Source organism: Scyliorhinus torazame, chromosome 18 (assembly GCF_047496885.1).
Source record: "Scyliorhinus torazame isolate Kashiwa2021f chromosome 18, sScyTor2.1, whole genome shotgun sequence".
In the NCBI taxonomy this organism is placed as follows: Eukaryota; Metazoa; Chordata; class Chondrichthyes; order Carcharhiniformes; family Scyliorhinidae; genus Scyliorhinus; species Scyliorhinus torazame.
Genome location: NC_092724.1, coordinates 32682295 through 32707114, shown reverse-complemented (window position 1 = coordinate 32707114; position 24820 = coordinate 32682295). Strand labels below are relative to the sequence as shown.

At 44.4% G+C, this 24820-nt stretch overlaps 1 long non-coding RNA gene across 4 annotated transcripts; it reads right to left on the bottom strand.

The window, feature by feature from the left end:
* Positions 1-393: 393 nt before the first annotated feature.
* On the bottom strand, positions 394-24113 carry LOC140395101 (uncharacterized). Of its 4 annotated transcripts, none has more exons than XR_011936104.1 (5): positions 23986-24113; positions 21462-21511; positions 10261-10334; positions 4708-4840; positions 394-2848 (listed from the first exon to the last, which is right to left on the bottom strand). It is a non-coding gene; the product is annotated as an uncharacterized lncRNA (long non-coding RNA). The 4 variants fall into 4 exon arrangements; XR_011936107.1 differs by lacking the exon at positions 23986-24113 and adding an exon at positions 23180-23388; XR_011936106.1 differs by lacking the exon at positions 10261-10334.
* Positions 24114-24820: the final 707 nt, after the last annotated feature.

Genomic DNA, 24820 nt, shown 5'->3' with positions numbered 1-24820 from the left:
GTTCGATTATAAAATGAGGTATTGCCACATCCCTGCTGCTTTCTTCACCTGTGAAAACTATCCTATGACATTAGGGAGAGGTGCACATGCTCACGTACATACGACCAAGCATGTTACGATGACATACTATGGGTATACTTGATTCAGGGCGTTTTGTGTCATTTGTGTCCCAGCAATACAGGACATAAGGGTTGCTAAAGGCTTTGGTGAGATGGGGGATGGGAGATAGGAAATTAAAAACTTCAATGACCAGCGGGGGGAGGTGGGGTGCAGTCCCAGGAGGAGGAGGGAATCGGAGGGCTGAGAAATCAGAGGCGAGAAAGGGGGAGTCAGAGTTCGTTATGGCGTTTTTAATATTTTAGCCGTCACTGTCAAGAATGCAAAAACAGCTGGTAAATCAATTGTCACCCTTTATTCTACAGACCATCTGCAAGTTAACTCCAGAACTGTTAAGTCTCTAAGATTTTGTCAGTACTTAATTCTTTCTCTGGTGGAATCTGTTATGACAAGGTCCCATTTATTTTCCCTGTTCATAAACCATCATCAGGTTCTCTATTATATTCAATGTTTGCACTGAAATGTTAAATCAATATTTCATCATCCATCTCGTCTACCTTGATAAATGTGCCAGAAAACTGCAAAGGGTGTGAGGTAATCATTTCTGTTCGCAGCACATGATCATGAGGTATTTCATGTAATTTGGAACCCATCCAACGTTAATTATCATTGAGCTTTATTTTGCTTCTCTAAATGTATTTTGTAAAAACCTGCAGCCCAACTGAGATTGTAAATAACTGAACCAGAACTGCAATCAGAAGGACAAGGAACCAAGAGCCGCAAGGAACCTAAATTATTTGATACTGGCCCAGAAATTAGGGGACATATCACTATGAGTGATGGTTCACTTCGGCCTGCTGGTCATTTTATCTTCACGCACCCTGTTGCTGGACCTATAACTTGATAATAGTGCAGCGGCACCGACGCCAACAGAGAATCTGAGAGCTCCTGAACGCCACGCCTTTACCCGACTAACGTAAAGGATGGAGAAAGAAGCAGAACAAACAACAGAATAGGGTGAATGAAGGTCAAATTAGACGCAGGATGAATAATAAAGAGAGGGGAAGAAGGGCAGCAGATTAAGAGAGTAGCACGGTGGCACAGTGGTTAGCACTGCTGCCTCACAGCGCCAGAGACTCATGTTCAATTCCAGCCTGAGGTGACTGTCTGTGGAGTTTGCTGTTTCTCCCATTCGGGTTTCCTCCGGGTGTTCAGTTTTCTTCCCACAGTCCAAAGATATGCAGGTTAGGTGGACTGACCATGCTAAATTGCCCCTTAGTGTCCAAAAATGTGCAGATTAGGTGGGGTTATGGGGATAGGGTGGGGGAGTGGGCCTCGGTAGGGTGCTCTTTCAGAGGGTCAGTGCAGAATCGATTGGCCGAATGGCCTCCTTCTGCACTGCCGGAATTTTATGGAGCAAAGAAACAGCAAGGAAAGGTAAGCCAAAAATAAAAATGTAAAGCTCTCTTAGAACTAGTTACTAACTGTGGGAGTCAGACTACACAATGCCAAGTTGTACTTTTCCACACTGCTAAAGTTGTGATACATCTGGAGCATAACATATCGCTAACAAAGTAACAAGGTGATGTGAATCCCAGTTCTAGGTGCCTGCAGTGTGATTAATTCATATGTATTGTGTAAATGCAGCAATTTCTTGGCTCTCAATAAGTGCCAGCAGAAAGGTTGATGGCGAACTCCCTTTATTCCAAGGTTAAAAACTGAGCAGTGTAAATCACCCAGCAATTTGCAGTGATCCACAGCTCATGTTGTATCTCTTCCTGGTCGCATATTGTTGCCCACCTTACGCCCAAATAATGTGAGCATATCAACTTGTTTTTGTGGGGGGAGTGGAATTTTGTGGCTGTTCTCGCCAGTGGGGTCTTCCAGTCCTGCCGATAGTGAACCCCTACCCGTGTTTCCTGGTGGTGGGGGGTGGATTCAATGGGAAATCCCATTGCCGAGAAACACGCCACGGGTGGGGGGGTTGTGGAAAATCCCCCTCCCCCACATTATTTTCCCTGCAATTCTTGGGCTGTTATTTAATATCTCACTTCTTGTGGCGGAATGCTGGAAACATCTGGCATAATATAGTTCCTATGCGCACTGCCCAGAAACATTTACACAGCGAGTTCAAATTGAAAGCATTTGTTTTGGGTGAAGGAATATCTCGCTAACAGGCAGATTTATTACATTCAACATGAAATCAGAACCATAAATGCACCTTGTGCTGTGCAGAATTCGCTTTGAACTGTCACCGAGGAATTTGTGGCTTGCGCACAGAAACAGAGCAACACACATTGGCTGCCAAAGGTGGGTTGTGAGGGAACTGAGATCCCTGTAGGTTTTTCCAGTAAAGTGGTGTTTTGAAATGATGTTCTATGAGTCGTCATACTTTTGATGCCCTTTAGAATTGTTACATGTTAGAAAAGAGTCCCAGTGGAATTTATTTTTAAAATTGAGAAACTAAAGCCATTAAAAGCAGGGCAACACCAAGGTTCATAAAATGAAAGGGAAGGCAAGGTAAATCAGAACATAATGATTAAATGGTTATTAAACGCTGGAATATTGTAGGAGGAAGAAATCAAATCATGGGTGGCAAGGCGTTCCACAGTTTTAAGATCTTCAAACAGTTTAAGTAGGAGATTGTCATTAGGCTTATTTTAAGCACATAGCTGGGGGCTGGTTAGCTCTGTTGGCTGGACAGCTGATTTGTGATGCAGAGCGATGCCACCAGCGTGGGTTCAATTCCCGTACCGGCTGAGATTGTTCATGAAGGCCCTTCCTTCTCAACCTTAAATAATTTAAAATAAATAGCACAATGTCACCATCACAACATAAAATCAAGGATTCTTAAACAATGGTATGTTCACTAAAATCACAAGTGTAGTTCCTAGGTTTGGTTCTTTGAAACATAAAATGAAATGTACATGTCGAAGGACATAGATTAATATGTAGTAATTCAGCCTATTCGCAATTAAAGGACTGGAAGTTGTGACCAGTGACAATATGTGGACTGAGATAGGTTGATGAATGTAATATGGATTCATCAGAAAAGCAGTGCTCTCTCTTGCCTTGCTGTCTGGCACCCTCAAACTCTCCAAATGGAGGAATTCCCACATGGAGCACTCACTGCCAGTTACCTCGGGCATGTCAGAAATGAATTCCCTTCCAACAAAAGTGCAGACAAGAGGACCAGAAGTGCCCCACCCCCCCTCAATTCTTTGAGAACTTTTGCTTGTGCCCATTTTCAGATATGGGCCCAGATCCATCCTTTGGAGGAGTCCCTGGTACATGATCCTGAAACATAAAGGGGAAGGGATGGAGATCTGGCCTCAAAGGCCTTCTCCTATTTTTCAAAGCTTTGTGTCCAGGTAATCTGCTTTCCCTGAGAGGAGCTAAGGTCAGGAAAATAGTCCACAGTGTTAATTCTGTTTTTCACACAAGCCAGATTGAGAATCTGAGCTAGCAGTAGGGGAATATATCCTTCTTTTTGTACCGAGGTGACAGCATTACTGTGGTAATGGTGTAGGATGCTCATAATTTCACCAAGGAAAAGCCCCTAGTGCAAAGACAGTGAAAGTGCCTGCATAACTAACACAGACTCTGAAAGCTGTGAGGGTTGGATTTGGCCTGTGGTATTTTAGGTTAACACTCCCCTGACTTCCACTTCCACTAACCCAGTTCTCATATAAAATTAAAACAGACAATGCTGGATAAACTCAGCAGGTCTGGCAGCATGAAAACTTGCTACTCACACTTCCCCCCTCCACCTACAGTACCTGTGTCAAGTAATATTTATTCATTATCTTGACACTTGAAGGTCAATTTTCCTTTGGCCTGCTCTCAGGATGAGGATGTTCCTTGCAAGACTGACAATTATTGCCCACTATCAGTTGCCCTGAGTAAATGATGGAGGGCCTTCTTGGATTGGCCCATTGGGAGGTTTGCCAGGCCACTGATCAAGGCAGTCAGAAAGCAAGTGCCGTCAAGTGGAACTGGGGGTCACATACTGACCAGGCTTGGTAAGGATGGCATGTTTCCTTCCATAAAGGACGTTTGGGTTTTTACAAAAATTCACCAGCTTCATGGTCCGTTTAACTGACACCAACATTTTTTTCATTCCAAGATTTAAAAAAAACAGAAGTCAAAGACGAGTCTTTCCAGCCCCTTTGTGGTGGGACACGCCGCGAGAGATTCAGCGGCCCAACTGACGGGGCCAGAAATTTCCACTCAAAATCTCAACATGGTAGTTGTAATAAAACTGCCATGGAGTAGTTTAAACTCACTTTCTCTCTATTACTAGTTCAGCAGCATACCATCATATTATCATAGCCCTACTGAGGTGATGCCACCATATAGCCACTGCTGTGCTATTATTGATGTTAATATAATCATATTGTCTTCTCACCATGCTGCAAAATTACTGTTCTGATCGGTGTGGCTCAAATAGGAGGAGATGCAGGATTCCACACTCACAGTGTTTGAGTAAGAAAGAGAGAAAAAAAATCCAATATTTACGATATGGGAGTGCAAAACCAATAGAAGGGAACGGATCAAAAACATGTGTCCACTTTATACCTGAAATTACACCACCTAGAAGGTCACCATGCTATTTTGATAGAGCTATCTATACAAATCCCGTCTTCTTACTCTTTCATTGAATCCTTCTTCATATTTCCTTTTTAAATATCGTTCCAACGTTCTTTTAGATTGCGTTACAGTTCTGCTTTGATTGCCACTTATGTAAAGTATTAAACACTCCAATAACTCAGTGAAAACACCTCTAGAAAATGTGGAGAAAGATAAAATAAACAGACTGATTTAAATAGCCATTTATTCAAAAAGCAGAAAGTCATCAATCATTAATAAGCTGCTTATTTGGGCAGCGCGGTAGCACAGTGGTTAACATTGTTGCTTCACAGCGCCAGGGTCCTAGGTTCGATTTCCAGCTTGGGTCACTGTCTGCGCGGAGTCTGCACGTTCTCCCTGTGTCTGCGGGGGTTTCCTCCGGGTGCTCTGGTTTCCTCCCAGAAGTCCCGAAAGACGTGCTGTTAGGTGAATTGGACATTCTGAATTCTCCCTCTGTGCACCCGAACAAGCGCCGGAATGCGGCGACGAGGGGCTTTTCACAGTAACTTCATTGAAGTGTTATTGTAAGCCTACTTGTGACAATAAAGATGATTATTATTATAATTGTTTCCTGCTACATTCGAGGTACTAGATAGGTTTGTACTGAAGTGAAATATGCACTGAAGGAAGAAAGAACAATGTTGTATTTATATAACACCTTTCAGGACCTCAGAATATCCCAAATTGCCAGAAGTGCAGGAAACTGGTGTAATATAGGAAACAAGGCATGCCCATTTGCCAATTTGTGCACAGCAAGTTCCTATAAACAGCAATGTGTGAATGACCTGGTATTATTTTTGTAATGTTGATTGAGGAATCAACTTGGGCCAGAACATCAGCGGGAACTCCCCCGTACCTCTTTGAATAGTGCCAAGGGATCTTTCACTTCCACCTGGGAGGACAGATGTGGCCTCAATTTAACGTCTGACCTGAGACATGGCACCAAGCATGCAAACTGCACTGGAACGTTCATCTAGATTATCTGTTTAAATCAGTGGAGTGGGATCCACGCCCTCCTAATTTATAGGTAAGAATGCTACCCTGAACTCCCGGAGCCTAAGTTGGCTGATTATCCATAGAATCCCTACAGTGAAGAAGGAGGCCATTCGACTCATCGAGTCTGCACTGACCCTCCGAAAGAGCACACTACCTAGGCCCATTCCCCACCTTATCCCCATAACCCCTAACCCCCATCTAACCTTTGGACACTGAGGGGCAATTTAACATGTGGAATCACAGTGGACCCCACCACATCTTTGGACTGCGGGAGGAAACTGGAGCACCTGAAGGAAACATACGCAGACATGGGGAGAGCTTGCAAACTCCACACAGACTGTCACCCAAGACTGGAATTGAACCCGGATCCCTGGCACTGTGAGGCAGCAGTGCTAACCACTGTGCCACCCTCATTAAAGTATTCAAAATGCTTTTCATGACATTCAACGTTGTTTATTTGAACTTCAAGTCTTAAAATCTTTGGCAGAAATGCAGCGCCATGGGTAGCTTGTGAATTACTGTTTTCGGCCAAAGGTTTCCTGAATTTAAAAATAAATGACTGTAAGTTGGAAGGTACAACCAAAGCCTACAACAAACAAAGGTCTGAAATATGCTTAACATGTGATCCTGTCATAAGGTTTTAAGTTATGATATAATGTCTAAATTGACTAAAGCAAACAGTGACTCAGGTCTCATCTTGAAACAATGATATTATTTGTTCACAAAGCAAAAACCTGTTTCCCTCCAACGTCTTGCTGAATAATGAAACTGAGAATAGATTGACAAAATCCGTATTTCCCACCCCTGTTTTTGGACCCAATTATCTGATCTCACTTCAGGCAATGTCATAGGCATCTCAAACTCCAGACTGTAGGGAAAGGAAGAATCATGATAGAGTAAAGTTCCTGATCACTGCCCCATGACTCCCCCTCTTGAAATTCCTTGGACATTAGTTGAAAACAGGATTGGGCTTGCCTGTGATGCTCCTTGCAGTTGAAATACCAGCTGTCACCTTACCACTTGGGTGAGGCATTAACAGGCAGCTGGTGCCTCAGAAAACTAGTGCCTTTAGGAGACATATGAGCAAAAGCTTTGAGATAATGCTCAGCTGCAGTACAGATGCAGCAGGCATGTAGTGCAAGCACAACAGTTGATTTCATAATCCACAGGAATTCACCAACTGTAAATGGTGCTTTTGGTATACTGCATGCCTGACTTCCAGGGTAAGTACGACATCAGAGGGAGCTGTGATGTCCATGTGATTCCACTGTGAACAATTAGTCCACTTTTCTGACACCATATGGCTTTCTCTTTATGGTAAACCATAGGACCTGATGCCTACCAGATTACACACTCTCAACCAAGGACTACAGAACAGAGCCTCTGGGCGTGTCTTTCCTGTGGCAGTAGCCTCCACACTAGAGAGCAGGATTCTCATGGCAGAATTTGCTGATCTGTGCCCTGAGATACTGACAAAGGTGCACATACATCATGGGCTCAAACCATCCCATATTTGCTCAACTGGCAAAATTGGGACACATATCGAACCCTCATCGAATAGCATGAGAAGAATCCAGTATATCATCGATGGCGGCCTTACATGAGTTCATCCCATCGATTGGTGCCTGGACGACTGAGCTGGATGTCGCAAGTGGAACCTGTGAACGTGCACCACGGTGGTGGTTAGCACTGCTGCCTCACAGCGTCAGGGACCGTGGTTCAATTCCAGCCTCAGGTGACAGTCTATGTGGAGTTTGCATTTTCTTCCCGTGTCTGCGTGGGTTTCCACCGGGTGCTCCGGTTTCCTCCCACAGTCCAAAGATGTACAGGTTAGGTGGATTGGCCATGTTAAATTGCCCCTTAGTGTCCAAAAAGATTAGGTGGGGTTACAGAGTGAGGGTGGGGGCGTGGGCCTAGATAGGGTGCTCTTTCAGAGGGTGCAGACTCGGCGGGCTGAATGGCCTCCTACTGCACTGTTGGGATTCTATTCTATTCTGTGCACCACTTTGTGCATCTGGTCTTTCAGCTTGATGAAAGTACGAGGTGGCCACTGTATTATTATGCTGGATTAAGACAGCCGGTGCACCCCTTCTTTGTCGACTGAGAGCTGCTAACCATTGAGGTGATGCAATGTTTTATTCTGTTATCGATAAGCTCACCATAATAATGGCAGCAGTTCATGTTTGAAGTTTGTCCAAGCTCCCAGCGGTGGATTGGGTGGGCACGACGATTGTCATGTTGAGGGGTATCATCCTGCTTTGCATTCGAACTAAGAGTGAAGGATTCTGTGTTTACAACACGGCTGCAACAAATTTCCTTTTGGAATGAAACAAGTCATTTTAATTAAAAGGAAATTGCTTTCCAGGCATCTCAAGGAACATTTCTTGTTCACGTCACATTAATGCCTCAGACTCCTGGTTTGGCATGGGAAGTTATGTCGTTCTCAGTTTTAAAGGGCTGTGAAAGATTTTGTAGAGTATTGTGGATTATCATATTAGATAGTCATCCTACTGAGCGGATTGGATTCTTAACTCCAAGAATAGTTTGTTGCTTTAAAATCACTCTCTGCTAAAAATCTATTTGATGTGTACAGTGTTTCAGGGTTATGTAGGCGGAGAATAATCTTTTTGCTGCAGCAATTATCATAATAGGTGCTGACTGCCTATACATGTATCATTCATGCACAATGATATCCAGATTACAGAATTAATAATTCAGAACTGATTGTTGGAAAATTCCACAGCTGTTAGATATTGTATATCAGCAGAGCCTTGCTGTAAACATATGCTTGACAAAATTATGTATCTTGTTCCATTGCCCAAATATCCTCCGAGCAGAAACTCCATGACGTTGCTTACAGTGAGTCAGAAAACATGCTGTTTTGTAATAATAGGGTTGGACAGTTAAAATAGAGGGGGGAACTAACCACTTTGACCCAATCCACTGCAATTTTAAAATGCCTGGGTTTTCAGACGTATGAGGTATGACTTGAGTCGGGCAGCAGTCTCATAGGTTTCCGTAAATTGAGTCCTTGTTACGGCAATAGGACAATGAGGCCATCTTAAACTGGAAGTCAGCAGGGGAGCTGACCCAATAGCAGCAATCTGGTCAGATGGTGCTCGAGGGGCACCCTCATGGATTGGCTGGAACCTGCATCACCATCCCCCCACCTCCATTCCACCATCCTGCAACCCATTCCCAACACCCATCCTTGCTCTCATCCCTCAACCACAGAACCATATCATTCCCATTGTACAGAAGGAGGCCATTCCACTGAAAGAGCACCATACCCAGGCGCACTCCCCTACCCTTTCCCCACAACCCCACCTAACCTGCACATCTTTGGACTGTGGGAGGAAACCCAGAGGAAACACATGCAAACACAGGGAGAAAGTGCAAACTCCACACAGTCACCCAAGGCCAGTGTGCCACCAATCACCTTCCCCAATCCATCATTATCCCCAATTCCTATCCCACCATCACTTATCCTCTATTCACACTAACACCCCCAACCCACCCTCAACCCATTCCCAACATCCATCCTTGCACTCATCCCTCAACCAATCACCTTCCCCAATCCATTCTCCAATCCATCATTATCCCCATATTCCTATCCCACCATCACTTACCCTCTATTCTCACTCCCATCCCCAACCCAACCTCAGCCCATCCCCACGCTCCAATCCCCCAATAATTCCTCCCACATCTCACTATCTACCATCATCATGTCCATCCCTATCTCCATTCCTTTACTCCATCCCTGCTCCCCGTCCCATCCACATATCTCAATGCCCACCCCAGCATCCTCCTTCTTCATCCCCACTCCCATCCCTTTCCTCATCCCCATACCAATCGCCCACCCCAATCCTAAGACACACCCTTCACCAACTTCAACCCATTCCCTACCCGGCCCCTATCTTCCACTCATCTTCATCCTGCACTTAACTTGAGCCCAGAGATCAGCCTCAATGTCACTCAACGTTTTGCTGGTTCAATGGACTGTAATGTGACTGTTTTTTACCAAAGCAAGGATTCTATAGTTAAATACATAACAATGGATTGATGCATGCAGCCTAATAGTATTCCAATATTATAAACATTCTAATTTCTAAGACAAAATCATTGCCTTCACTTCCAACTTAGATTTCACAGCCTCACAAACAATTCCATTCCTCTTCCCGGCCACGGTCTCAGGCTATTCCAAACTGTTCAAAACATTCACATCCTGTTTGATCCCATGTTATTCAACCCCAAAGACCGTCCACTATCTTTCCTCTGTAATATCATTTGGCCCATCCTTACATCAACCTATCTTCTCTGAAATGATTATCCATTTCATAATCACCTTCGGACGCCATTCCTTGCATCAGGCAACCTCGATAAATTTCAGCTCATCCAAAACTGTGCTCCTGATGTCGTCTCCCACACCCAAGTACCCACACCCATTCAACCCATTCAACCTTCTCTTCTTTCAACTGTTTCCAGTCGCCAAACACCTCAAATTTAAATTTCTCATTGCTGCCTCTCCTGGGCTTCATGCATCCTCCATCTGTAACTCGTCCAATCCCAAATGATCACCTTCAAACTGTCTATCCCTTCAATTCTTCTGAAGCGTTTCATCTAAAGCAGCCTCTACTTTCTTCCTTGGGCATCTGTAACATAAATGCAGGATGTTATTGTTCTTGGTGCTGTAATAAACCAAACCCAACTCCTGAAGTATTTCCCATATATGAACAAGCTGTTTCAAATCTGCTGACACAAATAAAAGCATGTGGGCCAGCCAATGCCATTGACTCCGTTTCAAGTCTTGCATCATAACACAAACAGACAACTCTGAAACTGTATCCTCGGTCTGCTTGTGGAACAGATCTCAGTGCATTGGTGTCATCTGCCATTCATATTACTCTATTGATTTTCCTGGTATCTGGAATCCTGAGAAGTTAGCCCAGTCACATATCTCCCTGCTGATTTTACTTGAGAGTGAATCTGTAGCTGATTTCAGTCCTGGACTAAGTTCCCTCCTGTCTATTTGAAACATTTGCATTCATACAGTTGCTCAAAATTACCACCCTATTGAGGTGCTGAATTGTTGCATGGATCTTTGCTTTAGGGAAATGTAAATTAAAGGACATCAGAAGCAAACAAAACTGAATGTGATGTGCAGAACAAAGTTCTGAAGAACATTCTTGCATGCATTTCGAGCATTGCTGAAAGGGGAAAATAACATTTCAGTACAATTGTATTATAAGGGCTCAAGATGCAGCTGTAAGACCATGTGGGAATTGAGCAAGGTGGGAGTTTTCTGACAAAAATATACAATGCTGCTTTGTCCATTGTAACTCAGTGCTGAAGGTCATAGCCATACAGTAAACATGATAGTATAATCTCTGTATACGTGCATGAATAGTGATTGGGTAACTGTATTAAAGTAGCACATCATGTTAATTTGTGATTGGTACATGCTAATAATTGTACCTGTCGAAAATGTACAACAATGATGAACTCTAACTGATCTGAGATTTGTACATCTGCTTGACTTGAGATGTATTTTGCCTGTGCTTATGTATTTACATTGTGTATTTATGCATGTCCTATTTTTTTCATGAATGGAACGATCTATCTGTACTGTACTGTACGCAGAACGATACTTTTCGGTAAATGTTACAAGAAATCAAATTCATTTAAATTCTCCTCTGTATGTGCTTGAATAAAACAGCTGTAAAGTTGAGTCCTGCCTGATCAGTGGGGTTGAGAGAGGATAAAGCTCCTGCACATCATCCGGTTAACAGGGAACTAGAGAAGGATTGAGTTTCGGATTTTCCACTGTAACTGTTGACAAGTCAAATCTGCATATAAGTAAATTTGATCAAAGTAAATTATTGGAATATGCAATCTATTTGCTTGCTCCCAATCTCTTTTAATTCAGTAACGAGTCAAGCAATTTCTTTTCCTTACTTGACCTCCTGTCTATAAAAGGATTAGACTTGAAATATCACTAACAAATCACCAACATCAGTATATTATGAAATGTGCAAAGATTAATCTTTTCTTGTTATGGAAAAATATATGAAGTCCTTAAATGCACTTGATTAATCTGAATGAAAGGATGGAGTGAGCATTTTACCCTCAGCCAAAAGAAAAATTTAGTGGCAGTTGCCTGTCAACTAATTTTGGATTTGCTTGCATGGGGAATTAACGTCAGTTGTTAGCAAATGTTATTTCATAGGGTAGTTTATGATGCCCCATCATAGTGTTTGGTATGGGTGGTTGGAGGAACCAGTAATAATGGACACCTTGCTGCACTGGCCCACACAGATTAACCCTGTTCCCAAACAGTTGGAGGAGGGTGAGCGATGGTGAAAATATGTGCACAAGACAGAAACAGAGATAAAGAAACCAAGCTAAAACTTGAAAAGGATAGCAGCTTATCACCTCACCCACCTTAATTCATTGATGTTTATCAATTTATTTCACATCTTTCCTGGCTGAGTTGAACCTGTTCGGTCTTTTGCACTACAATTCCTAGAAACCTTCAATCTGCCTCCATTGTGCACATTACTGATGGTAAAGGAGATTTTCCAGTTTGGAAGACTTTCCAAGATCTTTATTTCTTAGCCAACCATTAAAAAGAAACAAGACTGACGGAGCCTGAGGAAATAATTGTGAGCAATTCTGCTGATCAGTTTGCACTAACAGGAGTTAAACTTCAGTTTTAAATATTCAAATGGCTATATGTTTACTGATGTGGAGATGCCGGCGTTGGACTGGGGTGAGCACAGTAAGAAGTCTTACAACACCAGGTTAAAGTCCAACAGGTTTGTTTCGATGTCACTAGCTTTCGGAGCGCTGCTCCTTCCTCAGGTGAATGAAGAGGTATGTTCCAGAAACATATATATAGACAGATTCAAAGATGCCAGACAATGATTGGAGTGCGAGCATTAGCAGGTGATTAAATCTTTACAGATCCAGAGATGGGGAACCCCATTCACCTGAGGAAGGAGCAGCGCTCTGAAAGCTAGAGACATCGAAACAAACCTGTTGGACTTTAACCTGGTGTTGTAAGACTTCTTACTGTATATGTTTAATGCAAGTGACACAAAATGCCTGCCACACAATCCATGAAATCTCAAAATAAACAGTAGATTGTATAAAGCACTGGTTTGTTTTAGTTCAATAATAATGGGCCAAATTTTAATGCTGCATGTGCCAGGTGGTTGGGGTTTGGCTGGGTTAAAATCTCACCCATATGCATTTCATCCATCATTCTGATCAAAAATCTCAACAAAGAGGGAAAAGTGTTGAAAGGTTTTCCAGAAGCAAATTAATATAATTATGCAGCAAATGCAAATCCCCAAGGCCAAGTGATTGCCTCCTCATTTGTTGAGTTTAAGGTGATTAGATATGTAGAGGGGACACTCTTTGGAAATGTGCAGCACTGTCTGTGGCCCTCCACAAGGCATTAGGGATTTGTACTGAGGCCCCAGCAATGAAGGTTGGCTGCACCTATTTAGCAAGGAACTTTGTCATCATCAGCAGTTCAAATCCATTCGACGGATGGGATTTGCCACAAGGAACTTGTTATTGACTTCCTATCATTGCCTTTCCTTAATCCAAAGGATGTTGGCTGATAGATCTTGCTCAGGAAGGTGTGCTCCATTAAAGGCACCGAGAAGGGAAGGCGGGAGTAGGTGGGTTGAACAGGTCGTCATGAAGTGGAAAGCGAGGAGCAGCAATGACAGTTTAGCCAGCATTGTGAGTTTTCATCAGTTTACGGATGTGTTGGAGGAGTGATGTTTGCGAGGACAGAAAGCCAGGGGAGGGGTGTTGAGCGGAGGGTTGCAGTTAGGGTCCACATCGCTGCATTAAACTCAGTGCCAACAAGATGTGTGAGCGATGACCTTTGCCACACGGGTGCACAGTACTCTGCTATGGAGTATGACACGAGCAAAATCCACTCTATAACAATTACATTGAATGTTTCCTTTATCCAAAATGTAATAAGCAACTTTGCAAGAACCATGTAAAACCATGGATACCTAATTGGAAATCTACCACTCTTCCATTTGGATTGAAGCTTGTGTCATGCAAATATGGTCTTGAAGTGACTCCAGGGTCTGGCAAGCACGCAGGGCAATACAAGTGTAATGAACTTATGTCACTTCAATGATGTTTGCGTAGGGCACATATCCAGCAGTTACTTCTGTTACTTCATTTATAGTAAGGATTAAATTCACTTTGGATCACAATAATCCAAATTGAAAACGGATCCAGTTTTCAAAGAACATTTTCCAAAACAGGGTATCGGTTGTAATATCAAAATTCAATTGGATGCCTTGCTGCAAGAGTGAAGCCAGATGAAGATTCCATTTAAGTTGGTTGTACCAGGCCTTATGCAAATCAAATGTGCAGATGATGATAGCTTTCGATCACACGGAGCGGAATTTATTCATTTAGCATGAATTGTAGTAGATTTTACTTTAATTGTTACACTGTTTGAATTTATACCAACAATCCATGCTTTGGAAAAGCGGCATTTTAAAATAAGTCGTCTTTCACAGCCATTGTATAAAATTGGGACAAATACAGTAACATTTGGATCCAAAGTAAAAGTTTATGGTATGTGTTTTTTCATGTAGAATTTTGATAAATAGTATGAAATAATGGAGTGAATTCCACACTTACTCATCAGGAAAGGCCAACAGGCCGGGGGTTCCATTCTCTAGAAAAGGGAAAGGTGAAGCGTGACCTGTTTAAATGTCTTTAAAATTCTGGAAGTGATCGATAGGACAGATGTAGAGAAAATGATGCTACTTGTGGAGGAGTCGAAAACCAGAGGGCATAATTTTAGGGTACTTGCTTTTATATCGAGGGTTCAGGAGAAACTTCTTTACTCGGAGTGATTAAAATATGGAACACACTTGCCCATGAAGGAATGGTTGGGGCAAATAGCTTGGTTGTATTTTTGAGGAAACCGGATAAACACACGAGGGAGAAAGGAATAGAAGGATATATTGATCGGGGTGGGATAAAGAAGGATGGAAGGAGGCTTTTATGCAGCTTTGATGCTGGCATAAATCAGTTAGGCTGAACAGTCTGCCTCAGTGCTGTAGACTCGATGCAACCCATTGTAACATTTATGTAATAACACTGCAACATTGTCAGGAATCTTGATGTCAGGGAAACAGTTTGAGAGGGATGATTTAACCATCCAGTGAATTACTGAAACAGTTCTATTCTACAGAAGTTCCGATGTCCTCTTTTTAACAATATTGCACAATATTGGGGCAGCACGGTGGCACAGTGGTTAGCACTGCTGCCTCACAGCTCCAGAGTCCCGGGTTCAATTCCAGCCTCGGGTGACTGTCTGTGTGGAGTCTGCACGTTCTCCCCGTGCCTGCGTGGGTTTCCTCCGGGTGCTCCGGTTTCCTCCCACAGTCCAAAGATGTGCAGGTTATGGTGGATTGGCCATGCTAAATTGCCCCTTCGTGTTCAGGTTCAGGGGGCAGTGGCACAGTGATATTGTCACTGGACTAGTAAACGAGACATCCAGGGTAATGCTCTGGGGACCCGGGATCGAATCCCATCACGGCAGATGGTGAAATTTGAATTCAATAAAAATCTGGAACTATAAATCTAATGAAGATCATTGTCAATTGTTGCAAAAACCCATCTGATTCACTCATGTCCTTTAGGGAAGGAAATCTGCCATCCTCACCTGGTCTGACCTACATGTGACTCCAGATCCACAGCAATGTGGCTGTCTCTTCAAAATATGTCACTTAATTCGAGGGCAATTAGGGACGGGCAACAAATGCTGATCTTGCCTACAACGCCCACATCCCATGAAAGAATCAAGAAAAAAAAGGTTAGGTGGGGTTACAGGGATAGGGCAGGGGAGTGGGTCCAGTTAGGGTGCTCCTTCGGAGGGTCGATGCAGGTTCAATGGGCTAAATGGCCTCCTCCTGCACTGTAGGAATTCTGTGACTGCACACTGAAAGAACTGGGATTGCAGCAGCTAAGCGGCTTTACCTTCAATGCATCGCAACCAACACCAAGGCTCAAATCAGGACAATGATGGGAATCCTATCATCATCTGATTAGATGCAACTACTATAATCAAGAAGCTGCTATAATCTAGGATTGATAAGTATATTAACTGGCACCCCTGCCTCTGAATTCAGTATTCACCCCTTTACCATTGACACACTATGGGTACGGTATACAAGTTCTCAGGATGTCTTCCAGCAATTCGCCAAGGGTTCTTCAGCAGAACCTCCCAGCCCTGCAACCTCCAACCCCAAGAAGAACAACAGCAGAACACATCATCAGCAGGCTGTCTGCCCAAATCACACACCATTCTGACTTGGACATATATCACTGTGCTTCCATTGTGCCCAAACCCTGGAATTCCCAACGCATCACAATTGCGGGAGCATGGTAGCCAAGGTAACCACTCTGGTAATTCAAGGAGAAGTCCTATCGCTGTCTTCTCTGGACAATCTAGGCTGAGGAATATAGACACATTTTCCAATGTTGCCCACATCCTGAGAACAAATTGATGGCACATCATCTGATGGACAGCATAAACCAAAAGATAGCCTGCAGTACAATTTTGTTGGTTTGTTAGGGAAGGAAGCAAGTAAATGCTGACAAAATGAGAAAAGGTTTGAGGGCAGTGAAATTGTGTCCACTGTTTAGCGAACTGGTAACAATGAAGAACAGGCTCAGAAAGAAGGAATTGGGGAATGAAGCATGCATTTCACACACACATCTATGAGAAAGTAGAATGTTTTACCACAAGTGGCTGATGAAGACTAATTGGATAATTATTGGAAAGGAATAACATCAAAAGATATAGGGACTGACAGGAGGGAGAGGCAATCAGGAGGGAGGCAAGCGGGTGCCGTTAGTGCTCCTCGGGACCTTTAGGGAGAAGAAATATTTCTACTCCTTTAGTCTCCACTTTTAAGTAAGAATTATTCTGAAAATGTATCTTTTTGTTAGCAGACACTAGTGGATTTTTAAAAAAACTTGCCAGTTATGCTGTTGTTGTTCTGAATGTCTGGTCCAGCTACATTTACGAAAAGGGCCTCAAATAGATGCAGGATCTCCCCCCCACCCCCCCCCCCCCCCCCCGCCACCCACACAACAGCCCCCACCCGCTTCCATTTGCTGAGGTCAAGAAGAGTAACACTTATTTCAGGACAGTCCCTAAATGGCTATCCTGGAACCTTTGCCAATACAGTAAGTGAAGGCTAGATTTAGATTTAAATTTATTGTCATGTGTACCGAGGTACAGTGAAAAGTACTGTTCTGCGTGCAGTCCAGGCAGATCATTCCATACATGAAAGACATAGACATATGATAAATACACAATGGGGGCAATTCTCCACGACGCGGACCAAGTGCCCGCGCCATCGTGAACGGCGTCGTGTTTCACGACGGCGCGAACAGGGCCCGGGCACTACCTATTCAGCACGGCGCTGGAGAGGTTCACGCCGCTCCAGCGTCCTTACGCGGCACCTAATGGGCGCCGCGCCAACCCGCGCATGTGCAGTTGGGGCAGCCCAATCCTGCGCATGCACGGGGAATGTCTTAGCACGCCAGCCCCTCACCAACATGGCGCCAGTGTTCTGGGGCCGCACACGGAAGAAGGTAGGCCCGGACGGGGAGAGGCCGGCCCGCCAATCGGTGGGCCCCGATCGCGGGCCAGACCCCATCGGAGGCCACCCCGGTGAAGGAGCCCCCCCCCCCCCCCACCACAGGCCGCCCCCCCCCCCAGCATTCCTGCAGAGTTCCCGCCGGCAGCGACCAGGGGTGGCCGGCGCCGGCAGGAACCTGTCTTGTCGTAGCGGCCGCTCGGCCTATCCAGGCCGGAGAATCGCCGCTCACCGGTTCTCCGAGCGGCCCGGTGCGAATCGCGCGCCGCTGGTTTCCGGGGGGTGGGAGAATCGCATGTGGGGGTCGGGGCGGCATGGCGCGATTCACGCGGCGCCCCGGCAATTCTCCCACCCGGCGTGGGGGGGGGAGAATCGCGCCCAATGTAAATACATAGACATAAACATTGGGTGAAGCATACTGAGTGTAGTGCTACACAGTAAACAACTTGCGTGGAGAGATCAGTTCAGCCCATAAGAGGGTCATTTAAGAGTGTGGTAACAGCAGGGAAGAAGCTGTTTTTGAGTCTGTTAGTGCGTCTCCCAGACTTTTGTATCTGCTGCCCGATGGAAGGGGTTGGAAGAGAGAATAACCTGGGTGGGAGGGGTCTTTGATTATACTTCTCACTTTCCCAAGACAACAAGAGGTATAAACAGAGTCAATGGATGGGAGGTGGTTTTGCGGGAAAGACTGGACTGTGTCCATGACTCTCTGCAGTTTCTTTATTTAAAATTTTTAAAAATAAATTTAGAGTACCCAATTATTTTTTCTAATTAAGGGGCAATTTACCGTGGCCAATCCACCTAACCTGCATATCTTTGGGTTGTGGGGGTGAAAGCCACGCTGACACGGAAAGAATGTGCAAACTCCACACGGACAGTGACCCGGGGCCGGGATCAAACCCACGTTCTCAGCTCCACAGGCAGCAGTGCTAACCACTGCGCAGCCATGCCACCCGAATCTCTGTAGTTTCTTACGGTCTTAGACCAAGCAGTTGCCATACCAGGCTGTGATGCAGCCAGATAGGATGCTTTCTATGGTGCATCTGGAAAAACCGGTTAAGAATCAATGTGGACATGCCGAATTTCCTTAGTTTCCTGAGGAAGTACAGGCATTGTTGTGCTTTCTTGGTCATGCACCCAACACTGAGGGATCTGCTTTAGGTTTGTAAAATGGTTGCAGCAACTTCAGAGATTTTGTCTAGTGGACATTTTCTTCTTCAGTTTTGAGGAAGCATTCTACTGATGATGTTCACTTGTTGTTAGATGCTGCCTAACCTGCTGTGTGTTTCCAGCATTTTCTGATTCAGATTTGATTTTTTTCCCCCCTTTTATTTCAATGGTCCACTGCTTGAAGTAGCAGGATCGCTTTCAGAATGTTTTACTTATACTTATACTTCAAACGTTTAATTGGGCCTTATTGCTCTTTGATGTGGAGCAATGTGGGAACGTGTTTCAGCATTCAAGTGCAGGGAGCTGTTTTGACGCTCTTGAAACTAGCAAAACAAGCACCGATGTAAAAGTACTGACAAAATGCTGTCTGATTCCACGTCATTCCTTGATTCACAAAGGTTCCTACATATCCCTGCAATCTCCATCAGTCTTAACAAAATATCTTAATACAACAGTCTCTGAATAACCTACCAACATTTGAGGCCGTATTTGCTGTACTCTTTGTAAATTTAAGCAGGTGTCAGTCAGCTTTGTGGAGCTCTTGCATCTTAGGGAGTTAACGTGCCTGGAGGTCTGCTGAGGCTCACTTCATACGGTAGCACAGTGGGTAGCACTGTTGCAGCTCCAGGGTCCCAGATTCAATTCCCAGCTTGCGTCACTGTCTGTGCGGAGTCTGAACCTTCTCCCTGTGTCTGCGTGGGTTTCCTCCGGGTGCTCCGGCTTCATCCCACAAGTCCCAAAAGACGTGTTATTAGGTGAATTGGACATTGTGAATTCTCCCTCTCTGTACCCGAACAGGCGCCGGAATGTGGCGACTAGGGGCTTTTCACAGTAACTTCATTGCAATGTTAATGTACTCCTACTTGTGACACTAAAGATTATTATTATATCTCGGATGATCGCTGTCCACCCAAAACCATTTTGTCTTAATGTAAAACCGACAGTGTAGCCTGAGATAATGCGTAACGTTTCTGTTGCTCCCAAACTGTTAAGACTTTTGAAACTTTCAGGGGGGTTTGGGCAACAGTCCAAACCTAGGAAACTGATTGCACCTAACTGAATGAGCTTCAGTTAAAATGTACATTATGATTACAATGTGGGTTCTGTCTGGCTCCCAATGATGGCATTATAATGAAAGTTTACGCTATTTTGGAGATATCATTATCATCAACCATCTCTGTCTCCTGCTGACAACATCACTGCTGTGGATTTAATGTTGAGCTTCATTCTAACCTTTGTGAAATGCTGTATATTTTACACATCTCATTACCCCACCTACAGCAATATTTAGCCGTGTGTTGGTGAGCAGTTCTAACAAAAAACAAACACACATGCTAATATGCAATTCATGAAGATACAGACAAAATAAACGATTTTGCTGTAGGTCCAATTAAATTGGTCCAAGTGTGACGGTACAGCACGCAACATTGGATTGATAGGAAGAAAACAGTCCTTCTGAAAGTAAAAAGCAATAACTGCAACAAGTAGACAATTTAGACAAGTTAGTGGGCCTGAAATTGTTGGAGCAGAACATTTTCCTGTGTGCCCAGCTGCAGGCTCCAATAGAACCTTTCCTAATCCTTCAGCTGAAAATGGAGCTGTGATTATTGTGAGCTGGTAATGGGGACCAGGAGAAGAGGACAGCATCTTCTTCTCCTTCGGTGGTCTCTAGTGGTTGAGGAATATTTCCTTCCTTTCCAGTTCGATGGATTCTGAAATGGCTGATAAGTGCAATACACGATCTGAATGCAGACTCTCCCGTATGTGGGGCAGATTGTGTTTGGCGGGTCAGGTAGGTGCATTGATTGGAGGTTTGGGAACACCCTCTGACACCACAGTTTCACCTCTTTGAGTTGCTAACAAAAATCTCTCTGTGTTCGGTGCCTTCCCAAATTCTCCTTCTTCATTTTGATTGGGACCTCTATGCTGGGAAAGTTGGCTTATTGGAAGAGGACACTACTGTTGGACCATCCTTCTTGCCATCGGATTTGGAGGAGCGGGCAAAGGTGCTGTTGTTGGCACTTCTCCAGTGCTTTACGGTGCCTGCTGTAGGTTGTCCAAGTCCCCAAAGCATAAAGCATATAGGAGCACAGGATTCACTGCTGCTCAGTAAACCATGGTTGAGATCCACAGGACATATGGGACTGTGGTGAAGAGCAGGATCAACGGAATGAGTAAACAAGGAAAAAGATAACTCCATGTGAGGAGGGTTGCAAACAGCTAGCGCACCTGCTCCTCACACATATACAGAGATGTAAATTGGAAAATAGCAACATTTGTGTGTTGGGTTTACACTCATTGGCATTTACTTGTAATGCCCTGAAACTGGTGAGCTTCTTCTGTGTTTAAATGCAGAATGGCAATATGATGATAAACTACTAAAGAGCAAATGCTCCTTATTGCTTCAACGACGTAGAGCTTATCTCCCATTTCAAGTAAAGCGGAAATGCAGGTGGGAGATCCTTTGTGTTGGGTGTCCGACCTCACAGTGTTCTCCCGTCCAGAATGATGCTCCTTAGTCTGCGCCTGGACTAGGCTACGGCCAAATCTAAGTGGCCTACAAAGGCATTTGGGCATTTTCCTTGATTCCTGCAACATTTAAAATGCCAGACAAGGCAAAGGATTAAATAACTGCAGACCAGGTGTGGTGATTGTCCCTTTAAGGGCAACTTAGCAGAGTATGTGTCACCTGGCTTGAGGGGCCAATCGGCATGCAGAGTGGGTAATCATGCCAGGGGATGGAGTCCGCTCTTAGGCTGGAGACATGTAGGGGACTGAAGCATGTGGCTCCTTGTGCTGCTGCACAGTTTTACGTATTCATAAATACCTTTTGTGTTTCTAATGAAGTCTGTGAAAGTGCATGATTACATCTGGCGACGAGGATGAAATTATCATGACGCGCCTGTGAGTATCCTGTTTTAATCAAAGTCTGAAAAATAATGTACTCACCCGAATGCCTCTCTCTGGGTGAATAGACTCATTTGAGATATTGCCAGACCCTGAGGGATAGATGCAGAAGAAACTTGAATTGGCCAGTGGAGTCAAAAGTTCAGAAATAGATGGAGAAACAATTAAGGCAAAGTAACCCTGCAAAGCATGAGCTGTGGCGTTAACTTTTAAAAAATAGAACTTAAGTTAAAGAAAGAGTGGTTGCAAAGTTTTTTAAAAAGAAAATGTACACAGAAAGCAAGGCCTTTAGTAAAACAAAAGTCCCGAATGAACTGCAGCAAGGTGTCCTGAAGCACGGGGAGAAAGAAGAAAAAACAAAGAACAATATAGCACAGGAACAGGCCCTTCGGCCCTCCAAGCCTGCGCCGATCACGTATCCTATCTAGCCCAACCGCCTATCAAGAGGCTGAAAACTGACAAGCTTCCAATGTCAGGGGTTCATTGGCAAAAATCGCTTCAATGATGGAGAGGTTCTGATGTATTCAAAAGAAGTTCACAAGTTTTAAAAATTAACAACCCCATGGACCTCAAGAACACCAGGGGCGCGATTCTCCGCTCCCGCGCCGGTTCGGAGAATCGCCTGGGTCACCAAATTTTCCCACAACGCCGGTCCGACGCCCTCCCGCGAGGGGGGATCCTGCACCGGGGGGGGTGGCATCAAATGGGGTCTGGCGCGTAAATGACGCGGCGCCGCTCCTAGCCCATTATCGGGTCCTGAATCGGTCAGGATAGGGGCCGTTTCGCGCCGTCGTGAACCTCGACGGCGTTCACGACGGCGCGAACACTCTGCCTCCATTTTGGAGAATCCCGCCCCAGGTATCCCAGTGAAATTGATTTTAAAAACCGGCACATCAAAATGAAACAACAAAACAGATTCTCCTAATGGCCATAAAAAAAACTCCAGAGATCACTGAAAGGGCTTTCCTTTTAATAAAAAAGACAAGTTTTAAAAGTTTTTTTAAAAAGAGCAGCCAGATTTGCACCAAAACTTCAAAACCATGGGAAAACACAGAGAGAAGGCAGGCAACTGCTGACAGCACAGTTAAAAAAAAATGACAGTCTTAAAGCAGTACTGAGCACGGTTGAACCAAATGGGAATTATGTCCCATAGTGAGCACGTTTAGCCACGTGTTTCCCGGCGCTCGCAGCGCCGAGAAATACTACGCTATGTAACGCGTATGCTAGCACAGGGGCAGCATGGTAGCACAAGTGGATAGCACTGTGACTTCACAGCGCCAGGGTCCCAGGTTCGATTCCCCGCTGGGTCACTATCTGTGCGGAGTCTGCACGTTCTCCCCGTGTCTGCGTGGGTTTCCCCCGGGTACTCCGGTTTCCTCCCACAGTCCAAAGATGTGCAGGTTAGGTGGATTGGCCATGATAAATTGCCTTTAGTGACCAAAAAGGTTAGGAGGGGTTATTGGGTTACAGGGATAGGGTAGAAGTGACGGCTTAAGTAGGTCGGTGCAGACTCGATGGGCCGAATGGCCTCCTTCTGCACTGTATGTTCTATGTTAAAGACAGAGCCTCAGTGGGGAACACACAACCGAGACCGCACTTAGTCCCGTTTCCTGCACTGAGGAGCCCCGCTCACCGAAACTCCTCAGCGCAGGGAGAGATTGGATTGTAATTTTTAAATAGACGTGACCCCTGAACCCCCCACTTCCATCCCTCCCACTTTTCCTGCCCCCGAATGCGTTTAAAACCTGTTATGACTTAACTGTTTCCAATTCAGGCCTGAAACATGAACTCTTTTTCTCTCCTCAAATGCTACAGAATTTTCTGTCTTTACTTGTGGAGAACTTTCCTGTTTGTTTTCTCGCGGCCTTTCCAACCAGAGACATTGGCAGCTTTATGCCAGGGTCCCCCACAGACTGCAAGGTCTGCAGCGGTTACGGGAGCGGCCAGCAGATTGTTGTGAAAATACAGCACTGCCAAATTTTAGTGTATTGCTCTTCCCTGCAATACATTTTGTGTCTCAGGCCCTTCTGACTGTGTCTGCAGTAACAATCAGAATGTCTCTCAGGCCCGCAGGCACACTATTGTCACCGCTCATCCCCCCGCCCGCCCATTCCAGTCAAGTAATCAGTCTGCCTCAGGCCTTCGATAAATAGCAGCTGCTTGGGTACCCAGTGGAGAGGAAAGCTGGCTTTGCAACCGGCAGGTGAGGAAAGGAAATTAAAAATATAGTAATAACAAGAAAAAAACATGAGGCCCATCAAATTTGTGATTCGGCTTTGTGGCTGGTGAGCACGCTGCCTGAATTGCTAATCTTAGATCGTACTCAGGGGTTCAAATGCACATTTTGAATACACAAACCGACCCATGCACACTGCACAGCCAGTTTGCTTCAGTAAGGGATTTACGATTAGAATAAGGATTCTGGAATGAAATGGACTGGAATTGTTAAGATTTCAAGTGCTGGCTCCATATTTGTTTATATGAAACGGTTTCCTGTCAGAGCGAAAAGCAAGGTGGGTTCACAGCTGTGTACATTTTTCTGTGTGAAAAGGGGCCTTTTACTAACCGGTTGGAGTCACTCACTGGCTTCTCAGGTTGCCCACGTTACTTACAAAAAGCTAATAGTCTAAGCAAAAGAAATCGAAACAAATTCTTAAAATCCTTCCAAGCAGCCAGAATTAGATCCCTTCATGGAGGCAGATTAATGATTGATTTACAAAGCAAATCATCTCAGGGAGAAAGCTGGCGAATACAAAAGTGATTGCATAAAGTCGGCAGAATCCCGTTTGGGTGATTTGTTACTGATGTCTGTTTAAAAGTGCTAACCAAATTTTGACTAAGTCACCAAAATAACTTCTGTTTTCGTTTAAATCAAAATTGCAAATTTAAACAATCCATCAGGTATTTTTCTTGTCTGTGGACATGGACCTGCTACAGGTTCCGATGAAGTGAAACTGAGAGTTGCTAGCTCTACAGTGCAGCAAAAGGGCAAAAAATATATATTTGTGGTTTCTGTTCCGGTGTCAAATCCAAGACTCTGTTCAAACCTTGAACACATACCAAATATCATTCTGGCTTTGGGGGAGTGGGGAGAGGACATCAAACTCCTTAGAGAGAGGAATTACCCCTGCCAGTAATGGTACATTGATCTTGTGTATTTTGCATTGTTACTGTTTGTCTTGGAAGTAATTCATTGGGACATGAAAGTGCTTTTGATGTTACTGAATCATGTGACAAGGCTCTGTCTAAAATGCATTTGTGTCCTTTTCTGCCTTCACCCTTCATGCTTTCCCTGTCCCCGTATAATTCTTTTCATATGCCACAAACATCCAAACACAAACTTTTGAGTCTGAAACACTAAGAGCACGGATAACATCCAGCACTGTCAATCATTGGAAACA